The sequence below is a fragment of the Cyprinodon tularosa genome, unplaced genomic scaffold (assembly GCF_016077235.1).
Source record: "Cyprinodon tularosa strain WSP-4 unplaced genomic scaffold, ASM1607723v1 ctg520, whole genome shotgun sequence".
NCBI classification, from domain to species: domain Eukaryota; kingdom Metazoa; phylum Chordata; class Actinopteri; order Cyprinodontiformes; family Cyprinodontidae; genus Cyprinodon; species Cyprinodon tularosa.
In genome coordinates this window covers 34971-48427 of record NW_024039253.1, presented here as the reverse complement: position 1 = coordinate 48427, position 13457 = coordinate 34971, and the positions used below count along the sequence as shown (strand labels likewise).

Below are 13457 nucleotides of genomic sequence, written 5' to 3'. Positions count from 1 at the left end.
TGACAAGAGGTCTCTGATCTAGGACAAGAAATCAATTTCAGACTGGAAATGTGAGCAGAAGGCTGTTCAGTCCAAACTGCAGCTCCTTTAAAGCAACCACAGATAAATTGCTGTAGATTTTTCCTCTTCTTTTTTGTATGTCCGCTCTGCAAGTGTGGCTTGCAGTGTTGGGGTAATTAGACTTTTTTGCTATGATTAGAAGAACGTCTTCTTGCCAGTAGATATGCAGTAAGGATTCATCTTTGAAGATTAACTGAAGTACTAGACAAATTAAGAACTAATATTTAAATCTCTTTTAGGTGGAAATCTGGACTCAGGAAACCTGGAGAGTTCAGCTCAGCATCTCACACATTTTCTAAACAAATCTTTACCTAGAGCAAAGCTTCTACTTCATATGTTTCTGCTTTAACCTCAGTCAAATTAGGATTTAACTTTAAAATACAAAATGTCACTTCAAACTAGGGTTGTCACGATACTAAACTTTTCAACTCGATACCGATACTAAGGAAAATATTCAATACTCGATACCATTTTCGATACCACAAGAATAAAAACAAAGACTCCAAAATTCTACAGAAATATTTTCATTAATAAATAAAATACAATAAATAAATACAATAAACAATAAGAACAATATTTTGAGGTTGTATGCTGTGCACAATATTAAGCAAGCTTGATAAAAAAAAAACATATGAAATTAAAATAAAGTGTTCCTTACTTGGCTATGCTTTGCACACATAACAATGACACTAGCCAAACCGGTTAAGAAACAAAAATAATTCTCAGCAGCTGCATCTGTTACAGAAAAAGTCTGAAACTGAAAAGTGCGTAGAATTATTCAATCACACAGTGTTCTGACAGTGCATTGTCCTCTATTCTGCACTTTAAATGAATGACTGCTTAGGTGCCACTGGTGGTAGCACTGTCTCGATACTTTTAAAAATGAGTATTGTATCCGGATACAACATTTTGGTATCGATACTTTTTTGAGTATCGATACTTTTGACAACCCTACTTCAAACTGCCATGTACCGTTTTTCTGGTTCTGAAAAATAGAGCTAAACTTAAGGAACATTGATATGAAAGTTGTTGTAACTGTTTTTTTTTTTTTTAGCTTTTTTTCTTGATAGGCTTGTTGATTGGCTGATTAAACACTATTTTCTTTTCTAGTATCAAAATAAGAAATTCCCACAAATTGTGCTTTATAAAGATATCATCTCACAGAATGTTCTTTCGGGTTTTTTCTTTGAGTATTAAAATAAAAAAAATAATATTTGGATATATGCATAAATGCAGGGATACAAAATATCACAATGGCATGTTGTCAGTTTACCATTCCCATAATTTAACTCACCGATAAATAGACAATGTCTTGTTAATAAAAAAATAGAGAATTATGCAGGTCATGAATCTTCCACAAGAGTCATGCTGAAGTTTTGTGGATATTTTTTAAAGTTTTACAAACTATAAAGGAACTATGATATGCAATGACGTTAAATGACAGAAAAACTACTTTTTGTCTGTGAGTAGGATTTGGGGGGGAAACAAATAATTATCAGTTATTGGCCAAAATGTCTATATCGTGCATACCAAATACACAATGAAACTTTTTCAAAACAACTAAATTCAAAACCCACAGCACATATTTTGTCATAAAAAAAAAAATAAAGAAAAAAATATGAGTTCTGGTTAATAAAAACTGAATAGTGTATCTTTAATTAGGGCTAAGCAACTTGCATATTTCAAAGAACACTTCACTTTAAAAGCTCTTAATGTGAAAAGCAAACACAACAATTTAAAAAAAGTGTTTCATACCACACCTCCAAAAGAACATGGTACCAAAAATATATATATATACTATATATATATTACCGTATTTTCACGACTATAAGGCGCACCTAAACGTCTTTTTTTTCCCTCAAAATGTGGGGTGCGCCCTATGGTGCGGTGCGCCCTATCTGCGGACGTTGTTGAGACCACCATGAGTATGTGAGAACCTTAAAGGGGGAAGTGTGGGCGTGGCTTGTGTATAAAAGAACAGGTATGTGCTGTATGCAGAACATTGTTGTCTTAATAACCCTGGAAATGGCAAAGAGACACGCCTATGAAGCCCAGTTTAAACTGAAGGCTATCAGCTACGCAGAGGAACATGGAAATCGAGCAGCTGCGAGAGAATTCAATATAAATGAATCGATGGTTCGCAAGTGGAGGAAGCTGGAAAACGAACTCCGACTGGTGAAGAAGACGCAGCTGAGTTTCCGCGGACATAAGGCGAGGTGGCCCGAGTTGGAGGAAAGACTGGAGCGGTGGATCGTGGAGCAAAGAACGAGTGGGGCCAGCGTTTCAACGGTCACTGTTCGACTAAAAGCAGTAAAGCTGGCGGAAGAAATGAAAATTGAAAATTTTCAAGGAGGTCCATCGTGGTGCTTCCGTTTTATGAAACGGTGCAATTTTTCCATCCGGACCAGGACTACAGTTGCTCAGCGACGTCCGGCGGATTATGATGAAAAGCTGGCGAGCTTCCACTCCTTCTGCAGCAAACACATCGCTGACAAAGTCATCCAGCCAAGCCACATCACCAACATGGACGAGGTGCCGCTCACTTTCGACATCCCGGTGAATCACACGGTGGAGAAGAAGGGGACCAGCACTGTAGCGATACACACAACGGGGTATGAAAAGGCGTCGTTTACTGTTGTGCTTGGCTGCCACGCAAATGGACAGAAACTTCCGCCTATGGTGATTTTTAAAAGAAAGACTTTGCCTAAAGAGACTTTTCCAGCTGGAGTCGTTATTAAGGCGAATGAAAAAGGCTGGATGGACGAGGGGATGATGAAAGCTTGGCTGAGGGAGGTGTATGTAAGGAGACCAGGTGGTTTTTTCCACGCATCTCCATCTCTTTTAATTTGTGATTCCATGCGTGCCCATCTCACAGCCGATGTGAAAAAAAAGGTCAAAGAAATGAACGCTGTGCTTGCTGTTATTCCGGGAGGTCTGACAAAGGAGCTTCAACCGCTCGACATCGGTGTGAACCGGCCGTTCAAAGTAAGGCTGCGAGCGGCGTGGGAGCGATGGATGACAGACGGAGAGCACAGTTTCACTAAAAGTGGAAGGCAGCGGCGGGCAAGTTACGCCACCGTTTGCGGATGGATTGTAGATGCTTGGACTAACGTTTCTGCTGGGACTGTTGTTCGAGCTTTTGCAAAAGCCGGCATCATTTCCAAGGAGCCGACCGGCACGGAAAGTGACTCTGACAGCGAAGAAGAAGGGGAAACTGGCATGTCGGATTTAGCGCAGCTGTTTAATTCCGAAACAGAGGATGAGGACTTTGATGGGTTTGATTAATACTTTGTAATAAATACATGAATAAAACACAATCATACTCAGTTTTGCTCCAGCTCTATTTTTCTACCTAAAAAACTTAATTCAACAGCCGCCTCTGGGCCGCAGCGCATCCTGGCTCACCTCAGAAGGTGTTTTTTCATCTAAATAATCTAAATCTTTTTAAGTGAGAAAGTCCACCGGAAAATTTAATCATTACAGTCAGTTCATTCAGATTATTATCCTGCCTATGTTTTAAGTTAATTTATGCGTCAATAAACGAAGAAGAAGGGGAAACTGGCATGTCGGATTTAGCGCAGCTGTTTAATTCCGAAACAGAGGATGATGACTTTGAGGGGTTTGATTAATACTCTGTAATAAATACATGAATAAAGCACAATCATACTCAGTTTTGCTCCCGCTCTATTTTTCTACCTGAAAACTTAATTCAACACCAGCCTCTGGGCCGCGGCGCATCGGGCTCACCTCAGCAGGTGTTTTTTCATCTAAATAATTTAAATCTTTTTAAGTGAGAAAGTCCACCTGAAAATTTAATCATTGCAGACATTTCATCCAGATTATTATCCTGCCTATTTTTTAAGTTAATTTATGCGTCAATAAACTGTATCAGAGGAGTAATCACAGCCCTGTGTCATCAGCGATGTGTCTCTCACGGCAGGTTCCCAGGTTTGAATAATACTTTGTAATAAATACACCTTGCAGCTTTATTTGCTGTGATCAGTGGGAATAAAGTAGTTTTAATATGTTTTTAAGTGAGAAAATCCACCTGAGAGGACATGTACCTGTATATAAAAAACGCGCCCTATAGTCCGGTGCGCCTTATGTGTGTGTTAAATACAGAAATGGCACACATAACTGAGAGTGCGCCTTTTAGTCCGGTGCGCCTTATGGTCGTGAAAATACGGTACTATGTAAACATGTACCAGTGTAAAAGCATGGTTGGAAATAGTTACGTTTCATGGTGTCTCCATATTAACACACACATTTAAACATGTTTTAAAGATACAACACACCTGATGACTTCATTTTTTTTTTTTTTTTTTGTTAAAACTATTTTTGTCTTTAAAGCATTCAAAAGCTGGCCAGGTGTGAAACAACAGGTGGAGAAGATGAGTTTTGAGTAACTATGCTCAATAGAGGCAAAAAAAAATATTTATTCCTGGCGTCTAATAAAAAGCAGAGTAATGGACATTCCAGCACTTTTAAAACTATACATCTTGGTAGAAGTTGAGATTAGTCAATTACATATGCACAAAAAAATAATTGAAATTTCTGAAAAGCACTTCAATCTAGGAAATGCTTTTATATTACATTCTCTATTTTCCATGAGTTATAAATTGTATGAAGTTGCCAACAGTTATTTTTTATTTGCTAAAATCCATTCTATCCCGTTGTATTTTCAAATCCTAACACATAAAATTCAAAAAAAGGTTTTATTTATTTACAGATATTTGCACATAATCCCTAATGATGTGATGCTTCCAGACCATTTCACTAAACCAAACTTTAACCAATGAAATGTACTTTATTAACCCTTTACTCCATTTAGGACCGTATTTAACTTAAAATTCAATCCCCGCAACAGTTAGACTGATGTGCATCATCACAGCAAACACAATATCCAATATCACAAGATCAAGCATGCAGACAGAGTAGTTCAATAGTTTGCACTTACCACTTTTCACCTCACACTGTACGTTGTCTTCTTCTTTCTACAGATGCAGAGTGTGCATATTTCATCCTAGAAGGAGGAACAGGAAGAGATCTAAAATCTAACTACATTTGGAGTTTGTGTTCTTATCTTTTTTTATTTTTTTTCTTATAACAGGTTTAAAAAACAGGTATTCCATTAACAGGAATAAACAAGCATGCATTAAAGTAACAAATTCTAATGAATAGATCAGAAAAATAATATTAAAAGCTGAAATTTGAGCTCGGCCATATTTGCCAGCCTGAGTGCATAACTTCTAAGTGAGAGTAGATTGAAAATCCTTGGGGTGTGAAAACCAAACAGGCACAATGGAAAGGTTGCCCAGTGGAGGGGGAATTCTATCAGTGTGGACAAGATGAAGATTTGTTACATTTGAAGAGGAGGAATGGGAACTCCGTGACCCCCCACAAACCACTACAATCACCCAAACAGAGAGAAATAAAACACTGTGAAAGAGCTTTGAATGATCCACACTTTGATTTACTGTTATCTGAATACTGACAGGTGAAAAGATATGCTTAATAGCGCTCTAATCTTTCCACAGGTTAAAGAGCTGACATGAGGGGATTATGTTCAAGCACTTACCCTAAGGGAGAAAACTTGCTGTCACTTTTGTCCTTGGCAGGGTGGGATGGGAGTCTGGCGATGCTGCCTCACTAAGGGGAGAAAACCCAAAAATACTTAAGAGTTGGGCCAATTCTGCTGCACAAGATGCCCCCATCCCTCCCATTTGGTGCATTATTGCTATTGCAGACAAGTGTGGGCTAGATGATATGTTGCATAACTATTTTCTGCATGGAGTGAAGGTGAAAGCAATACATTTCAAATCAACAAAGTGCACCTGGATTTCGCTGTGAAGCTTAAAAGGAGAGTCTGTGTGTTTGTGTGTGTTTGGGTGCATGCACTAACAGGCCATACAATGTACTATCTCCAATACACACAAACATACACACTCTTTCTAAAGTTGAAAGGTGCTGTGCCTGCAAGGCTCAAGCTCTCAGCGTAAAGTAAATCACACTGTTAACCTGACACCATTGATTTTCTCATGTACCCCATTCAGCTGCCTGCGTGGAAACACACATGCTAGAGCCCATTAGGATGAAGGGTTCTGTTATTTTAATCACACCAATACAGGAGGAGGGCTCAATATCACAACTGCAGCTACTAATGCATCACATTTACAGTAAAAAAATAATTACTTTGGAGAACTGTAATACAACATGAGGCACCAAATTCACACAATGGACCGGAGGCTCCTCTCTGAGGGGTGTGTGTTTGTGTGCATGTGTTTGCCCCTTTTATTTTTTTCTGAATTTCAATGACCCCTACAGGCAACCAGCGGCTGCTGGATCCTGAGGAATGCGCTCTCTGAACTGTACAAAAAGGCCTCAACTCAAAGGGAACAGATGGAAAACAAAACATGCCAACTGTGATAAGTTCTTATTGTTCTGAGTTTGTGGAAAATGCTGTCCAGATAACTAGGCGACGTTTTGCTGGAAATTGGGCAAGTGACAGATTGAAAGTTTGAGAACAGAATATTAACTTAAAAAAATATATTTTTAAAAGCTTTTAGAAAATAATCTCTTAGCGATTGCTGCAATGAGGTGCGAAGAAACTCCTGCAGAGGATGGTGAGGGGAGCTATTAAGGATCTGGTTTAAAGGGGGGTGCTATTTGTTTTATCCAGTTTGACATTTTGTACCTTTACAGCACCTAACTGCTGAAATGAAGCCATTTCTGCAATGTAGTTCATGTTGACCAAGCCTGATTTCCTTCCCACCAGGGGGGCATTTCATTCCCCTCTAATGATTTAAAATAATTATAGATTAGATACCATATAGAAATCTGACTTCAAAAACTATGACTCAAACTAATTATATCAATCAGAATGTAATTCAATGAGTGTTAAATATTCACCACATATCGTTAAAAGTACCAATATAACTAAACTGATATGCAATAGTTTAAGTAGATGTGTATATTTTATCTCTTTAAAAGACCTGAAATAAAAGCCGTTTGTAACTAAATGATTATAGTTTTAATTATAATTTAACTTAAAACTATTATTAGGTTTTAATCAATAACTTTTATCATTGTTTTTGTTATTTTTGTCAGTTTTGAAATTTAGACTCAGAAACACCATCTTCTGCATTTTGAGGTGCAATGCAGCTTACTTTTTGTCTTTGTTAAAACACTGCTTTTGTCCTTATTATGGGAAGTATGTTTGCTTGACTATAGGTGGAAATATCATAAGGATATTTTTTTAGGTACGATATTATGCTTCATAGGTTAATTCAAACAATCAGAAAGTGTAATGCTATGTTCATATCGCAATTTGAGCAGCAATAAAGCACATTCTGCTTCTTTTTTAATGCCCACCTTAAAACAGTGCAGTGCAGTCAGTTCATCAAAATTACGATCCTATCTTCAAATATAATTTTGCTGTCAGGGGCGAGCAGACCCCACATCAGTGGTGCGCTGTCACTGTGAATCCCCAACAGCAGCTGCCTTAGGCCTGGTTGCCTCTAGGGGGTTTCCCCTACTGTTCGTGGCGGGTGGAAGTAAATGCTAGCATTTTTCATATACGTGGCACAAACTCCAGACACCAGAATAATAAAAGCAAACATATTTTGCCGACAGTTTTCAATTTTTAAATTAATTTAGGCATTGATAAACAGTTTTTGTGGAGTGATCATAGCGCTATGCATCAGCAGTGATGTCTCCCTGCAAGCTCGCAGATCAGCTTCGATGATTGGTTGATGTGGCGCATGGAGCAGCAAAAGTTACATTTTTCAGACAGCAATTGCTGCTTGTGCAATTATTAACATTAGCGTGAAGTTTCTAGTGGAAAAACAGGGCGTAGAACTTGTCATTTTTTTAGTAAAGACCGTACAATGTACGGCCATATGCATTGCTAGCTAAAAGCCGGTTCTATATTCTACAGGTTTTTTTTAATAAAATACACACAGACATATACTGTGTGTGCGTCTTGCCTGTTTCTTCAACCTGGTATCAATTTTGGTGGATGGCTCCTCCACCAAAGTTCTGCTCCTCCTGTTCTAAAGGAATTGGTCATTTTTACCATTGCCACATGCTTGATCAAGATCATCATTTGGCGTAATAAATTAAATGGGAACATACATTATTTAAGCAGTCTCTATGGTTGGGTTCCAAAGGACAGACTTGAACGTATAGTTGAATTGAACCTGCTAGTCTTGTAAAGTTATCGTTTAACAACATGGATTGTAAACTGTAGCTTTGTAAATAAACACAATTATTAAGGCTTGAACTATACGCTTTATTTGTAATGATAAACCAGCAGATTGTGACGTCCTTCAGGTACAAAAATTGAACACCTCTTTCCTAAATTATTTGCATACAGACACCTTTGGGCTGTAAACGGATCATATTTTATTCACAAGAAAATGATTTGGCATTCTGTTAGTCTGTATAACCTCTTCTTGGAGATTTCCAAATATCACACGAGTTTCTTAGCCAAATGTAAAACCATTGGTAAATTCTATCAACTTATAAATATGGCAAATGCATTCAAGTATTCATGAAGGCCTAATAATGCTATAGGCTAATATTTACATAAAGCAGCCGCTCACTAAGTCAAGATAAACTATTTAAGGCTTGGGCTGCAAATACCTCCACACTGCAGAAAAAAAGGAGGGTCCTGCCATAAAAGAGGACATTATGCTAACAAGTCAGATTACTGTACACAATAACTTTATCTTAAAAGTAAATACCATCCTTGGTAGGGTGTTATGGGAAGTCACTGGCAATATTTCTGTGGGGACCAAACGTTCCTTATCAGCATTAGTCGAGCGATTCAGGCCTACCCGAAGAAAGATGAGTCTTCAAACTCATTCTATTCATGGTCAGACGTGTAATTACCCTCAGCTCACAGTCTAGACGTAACCGCTTTCACAGTATTTAAGACCCTCCCTATGCAACGCACGGACGCTGGCTCCCACCGCCGAGCCCTGCGCGTTAAATCTGTGGGCAGATAAATTAGCGAAGAATGCAATAAAATAGACACAATGAGTGGAACTTTATCCTCCCTGCTGCTAAATGAGATTTCTTTGAAATGCAGATCAGTGGCTCTAGATTAGTGAATTTTAGCTGCTGTCAACATCATAACAAAATACAAATGCGATTGTTCGCCGCCGCCTTATCTCCTTGCTTCCATCTGCTGGCTGGTTATTTACTCCCCCCTGATTTACTATGCAGATCTAAATAAGTCGCATCAAAAGGAGGGCTTACTGCACAATGCCTTCTTAAGCTTCTACATCAAGGTATTTGAAAAACCGGTAGTCACATGAAAAGGCTGCCCATCAAAGGCACATCTCTAATGAACTCTCCCGTATCAGAGGGGGCTTGCGGGGCCGTGGCTTTAATACCATCTGTGTGGTGAGAGAGAAGCAGACCTGAGCCAGAACCGCCAAGCTGAGGTGGAGAAAGGCAGGAGAAAGAGGAAGGCCTGAGTTATCAGATGAGATTAAACACACTGCTGAGGCTAGTTATAGGTTTTTTTTCTCCATCCGTTCATCAAACTTTTAAGTGGCAGCTGAGGGAGACACTTCAAGAAACACATTAGCAGAGCAAGATTAGAGCAATTCAAAATGGAAAAGGTGGGCCGAAGGGGATTCTTCCTAAAATCTGGGAAACACTAACCTGGACAGAGCGGAGATTATATGAATATATATATATGAATTGAAAGAATATCAAATAGTGGTAAAAACTATATGTTTCCATTGGTCAATTAATCATGATCAAAGTAAGAAGAAGAGAAAAAGAAAAACCCTCTATGATCAGAGAGCTTTGGCCATCTCCACGGAGCTCTTGCTTTATGCTCGCGCAAAAACCTTTAATTTCATGGTGTATTTGTTGCATTCAGCACACAGCCCGGATTACAAGTGACAATCTCCAGACTTAAACGGAGAAAAATAAACTGCATGGAGGGATCATGATTTGTAACCCCACCGCCACCGCTGCTGCCACCACCACCGACCTGCTTATTATCCCTGCGCCTGGATGAAGGGGAAGACCCCCACTGACGAGCCCCCAGTTTACCAGTGAACAATTAGCCCCGGAGCATGAGCGGGCCTGGCGCTGGCACATGTGGTTAAGAGGCGAGCGCTGCGGGAGGGCGCCAGATGATGAAGGGATGCGGATGGGAGGAGAGAGAGGAGGAGAGAGTGGGGAGTGACGGAGAAGGCGCGTGGCAGGCGCGCGTCTACCAGTGCTACCTCCTAAACTGTACCAAAACTATTCACACCCTTTTTACTTTTTGACATGCGGCAACTCAATTTATTATATTTTAATTAGTTGTTATGTGGTTGATAAAAAAAAAGCAGTACACAAATGTGAAGTAGAGGCTAAATAATCAGAAAAAATAGTGCAATTAAATATTTTTGGAATTACCGTATTTGGGGTGCTAAATTATATAAAGAGTCTTTACATAACTTTATATAGAATGTGTTTTTTAATAATAAAAATAAATATTAGGGATGAAACGGTTTATGAAAACCGTCCGAACCGTTCGGTTCGATTCACGCTTTTTTCTCATAGGCGAAGCGTGTACACTCCAGAGCAGAAGGTGGCGGTATTGCGGCCAAAGCCAACCACCAGTAGTAAACAAGAAGAAGAAGCAAAGCAGCGTAGCCGAGTGTAGCAGAAAAAAAACAGTTGTTATGGAGAATTGTGTGGGTATGGCGAGTGGGAAAGAACAGGAGTTGGAAGACGCGCCAGCAGCACTTTATAGGTCTGCTGTATGGGACCACTTTGCATTTAGAGTGACCTACAATGATGGCAGAAAGAAAGTTGTGGATAAAAGTGCAACAGTGTGCAAGCATTGTGCAACACGTTTTGTTTATGCTAACAGCAACACGAATATAATAGATTTTCCTAACAATCAACATATACCGAACCGAACCTAAAACCGTGACCACGAAACCGTGAACCGAACCAAACTGTGGATTTTCTGAACATGAATATGTTGGTGTTTTCCTTAAACCTGGCAATATGTACTACTTTTTGATTCAGTTTCAACATTTCCATTAGGATTACGCTTTGTTTATTGATTCTGTCCCTGTTGAAAAGGGGGATCCCCTCAGCATGATGCTGCCAACACCAGATTTAAGCAAATTAGAGTTGTTTAAGGTTAGCTTGCAGAGTGACTTTTCCTTCCTACATAGCAAAGGACGAAGGCAATTTGATTGTGACATTTATATCATTGCTTCACTTTTCTTCAACTTCACAGTCACATGCTACTTTGGAGCTCTCCCATGAAATTCTAGTTTCAGTATAGAACATGAAAGGCACAGTGATGATGTATATCCTCTAGTTTTAGAGCAGATAAAGACACATTCTTAGAAGGATTAACGTTTCAGCTCTGCTGCTAAGCATGTTTTGCTCCTTTTTTAAAACCAATCCGAATTGAACTGGCGATGTGAAGGTACCTGGTGGCTGAGATGCAGCTACTCCCTGCTCCCCTAACCCTGCCTCAAGCATCTTTGCTGCTGTGTGGCATGCCAGCTGGGCTCAGTGCCAGTCGCATTTGCAACCACAAGGGACCCTTGTCTTTTAGCCTTGCCTAATGAAATGACAAAACAACAGATTTGCATATGCAGAAACAGGTGTTGTAACAGGTTTGATTCCTCTTGACCGAAGTTGTGTTAAAGACAGCAAGAACATAAAAAAAAAATATTAGAAAAAAAAAGTTTATGACCAACAGCTGCCTAGAGGTATTTAGGCTCTGATGGGCACTCAAGTCTGCACCATCTGGCCTCCTGTTTCCCAGAAGTGACAATCTAAATTAAAACCCACTCATCAAATATCATAAAAATAAACCATTGTTTTGCTTGCTCCATATGTTTTGACTACTTCATTTCATCCTCAGAGTTGCACTGGAAGCTGAACTTCACGGCCTATGATTGTGATTCAAGGAAAACCCAGGAAGACGCACAGAAGGCTGTAATTACCCACCCACCGATATGCTGCCTTCAGACCAAAGCCCTGCGTCATTCTACACATTATCCAAGTCTATCCGACCCACATTACAAGGAAGAAACCAAAGTGGTGGAAACTACAGCCATTGTTTAGAATAAGATTAAGGGCTGCAAGATGTGCGGCGTTCAGATGATGAGAGACGATACATGCGAGTGCGGCAGCGATAAGTCCAGAGTTGAAAAGATGCATTTGTACAAATGTCAAATGTCTCTCCTCTACATTTTGACCACATTAAGTCCTGACACAAATGGGGCATGACTTGGAGCCTTCATGAATCTAGTGTACAACAACCTTTGCCTGACCATGGTCCTCTACACAACTGCCCCCACAAGCAAACTCCCTCTTTTTCATTGTGCCTCCTGTTTTTGTTTAGATGGGTGAAACAGAAGGACCGAACCCGAGACAGTCGTGACCCTGTGCGAGTGTTGTAACTTGGTCTAGAGCTATGCCAGCAGAAGGCAGCACCATATGCCCCCAGCCTGGAGCTGGATGCTCTTTCTACAGCCTAATGTGCCTGTCAAAAACAGTTATTGTCATTACCCACCCCCAATGTTTTTCTTTCTACCCACAACACGTTCAAAATAAACATCTTATTTTCATCTATCTTTACTGTATAACTTTTTTTTATCTTAACAGTGCATTAGTGAAAAATGTTATGATTTTCATGCATTATTAAACAAGCTAGCGCCATTCTAAAAAAAAATAAAAAATCTAAGTAGTTAATTTTTTTTTTTCTAGCTCTATTTTTCATTTTGGTCAAGGTAAATTTAATCTCTTACTCATTTTTTACTTACTGAAAGATATTTCGAAGATGTCTTGACAACAGTTGATGCATTCAAACAAGAGCTGAGGTACAGCTAATGCTCTTGGCCCCAGCGATGCCTCACATGATGTGTGACTGTTTACAAGTGACAAGGTTGATGGCTGAATGGTCTGAGCAACAGCGACCTTGCCTCTTACCACAAGTGACCCTCTGTCCCTTTTATTCAGGGGCAGACCCCCAAAACAAGTTGTTTTGTGTGTGTTTTTTGTTATTTTTTGTGTGTGTGTCCGTGTATGTTTTTTACAAGCTTTAATGCCCCAAATGCAGTTTTGACCTGCAAGCATGCAAGTTTAGAAAGAACAAGCAAAATACATTATTTGAGTGGAGACAGTGGAGTTTGTTTAAGTATGGAGGAGCATCAGAATGTTTGGAACATGACCAAAAAAGATAAGGAGTTTCAAAATGTAAAAACAATAAGTCATGTACAGGGAATGAGGCATGTAGTTTCTGCATAAAGTGCAGCTTGTGATGAAGCAGTCTAAAAAAAACAGGCTGGACGTTCCTTTGATTTTCAGCAGGTGTGTTTAGTGTACAGTATGCTTTTCTGAAATTTTTTCATGATGGA

General features: G+C 39.4%; 1 protein-coding gene across 6 annotated transcripts in view; it reads right to left on the bottom strand.

The window, feature by feature from the left end:
• The window catches only part of foxp2 (forkhead box P2), a 120538-nt gene that overhangs the window by 101672 nt on the left and 5409 nt on the right, over window positions 1–13457 (bottom strand). For all 6 annotated transcript variants that reach the window (XM_038303898.1, XM_038303904.1, XM_038303899.1 and 3 more), the window contains exons 2-3: window positions 5639–5709; window positions 5018–5083 (exon numbers count right to left, since the gene is read on the bottom strand). The gene's annotated coding sequence lies outside the window, so the exon portion shown is untranslated. The remainder of the gene's footprint in view (window positions 1–5017; window positions 5084–5638; window positions 5710–13457) is intronic.